The 1,875-nt window shown below is 42.8% G+C and overlaps 1 protein-coding gene across 1 annotated transcript in view; it reads left to right on the top strand.

Annotated features, from left to right (window-relative positions):
- The window catches only part of Tdg (thymine DNA glycosylase), a 17,183-nt gene that overhangs the window by 9,358 nt on the left and 5,950 nt on the right, over positions 1-1,875 (top strand). The gene's annotated exons all lie outside the window — the stretch shown is intronic.

Genomic DNA, 1,875 nt, shown 5'->3' on the forward strand with positions numbered 1-1,875 from the left:
CTCTCTGAGGCGTCTGCCTGGGAGCCGGGAGCTGTCGAGTCTCTGAGCTCACTTCCTCTTCCTCCCAGAGTTCTGTTCTGTTTACTCCTCCCATCTATGTTTTAACCTATCAGGGCAAGCAGCTTCTTTATTTAATTAACCAATGACCTTTCTCCATCAGCTTACACTTCCAGATGCGATGAGAGTTTTATTTAAAAGTATTTGTCAGCTAAATGTCAGAGGACCTGGCTCACAGGACATTCAGAATATCCTCAATGGTAGTTACTTAAGAATTTAGATGTACATATAAACACAAGCCTCACTGGTAAGATTAACTACTTCGTTTGTATATTTAATACTTGCTAGACAAACATCCAGCCACCCTTCTGTTGGCACTGTCACATAATCTCCTATCATGAGATAGTCTTGTGTTTTGTTTTGTTTTTTTAGCATGTATTTATCTACTTACTTATTTTTTATGTGTATGGGTGTTTTGCTTGCATATATGTCTGTGTACACATGTGCATTCCTAATGGAAGCCGGAAGAGGACACCAGATTTCCTGAACTGGAGATACAGTTGTGAGCCACCATGTGGGTCTTCTGTAAGAGCGATCAGTGCTCTTAACCACTGAGTTACCTTCAGTCCTACACAGTGATTTTCTAACTAGTTCCCACAGAATCTTTGCTGCAGACATGTGTTCCAGTTTTGTTTAGTACTTAAGAATATAGGCGTTTGGCTGTCTTGTTTTATTTTGTTGTGCTAAGATCTTTGTGTGCATCGGGCAGTTACTGTACCACTTAGCTATACCCTGGCCCTTTTCAAGATAGATTTCATAAGGTGCTCTTTTATTATTCAGTGTCCGGGGGTGGGGAGGCTGGTATTGGGGATTGAACCTAGGTTTCTCACATTCCAGGCAAATGCTCTGCTACTGAGTTTTGTCCACAGCCTTCTTTTTACTTTTTGTTTTGAGATAGTCTCAATAAGTTGCCCCAAGTTGTCTTCAGATTGCTCTACAGTTGCGGCTGGCCTTGAATTGTTATCCTCCTGAGGAGAGGACGGGATTATAAACCCGTGCTACCAGGCCTGCCCTGGACACAGCTTTTTAAAAACCACATGGTGTACACTGAGGCCAAGGCAGACAGATCTCTGTGGTTTGAGGCTAGCCTGGTCTACAAAGCAAGGTCCAGGACAGCCAGAGCTGTTATACAGAGAAACTTTGTCATTTTAATTCTATATATATATATTAGCAGTTAAGAAAATGCCTCGTGGGCCTGGCGGGATGGTCATGAATTGGTTAAGACATTTTCTGACACGCGTGTGGGTGGAGGAGAACTGCCTCCCACGTGTTGTCTGCATACCTGCCCCTTCCCAGGCGATTCTAGATCTGGGTCAGTGACAGCCAAGAAGTAACCATGGCAACTGCGGCAGTCCTCTCTGTGGCCCCGCACTGAGTGTGCTCTTCACCACGAAATAAGAAGCTGTTGGTGTTTATAGAGATTTAGCTCAAAGAGAAAAACAATGTTCTCTTCTTTTACTTTGTGTGGGTGTGGTGGGGTGTTGAGGGTGGGGCTCACTATGTAGCTCAGGCTGTGCCTCTGCCCCCTGAGTGCTCGGATTAAAGCACCATCATACCCAGCCCGTCTACTCTGGGTCATTTAATTGAATGTGCTGTTATAAAGCATGCTAACATATCAATTAGGAGTTTTTTTAAACATGCTGTAATCAAAGAAAAGTAATTATATGATGAGGAAACCTCAAAGGAAATAATTACATAATAAAGAAACCAACTCTAAAAATCCCCATAAATACAGTGCATGCCTCACTTATGTGTAGAGAGGACAAAGCAACTTCTGCTCCTTGAAGGACAGTTTGTCAACAACCAAAATGATAAATA

Source organism: Microtus ochrogaster, chromosome 24 (assembly GCF_000317375.1).
Source record: "Microtus ochrogaster isolate Prairie Vole_2 chromosome 24, MicOch1.0, whole genome shotgun sequence".
Classification (NCBI taxonomy): domain Eukaryota; kingdom Metazoa; phylum Chordata; class Mammalia; order Rodentia; family Cricetidae; genus Microtus; species Microtus ochrogaster.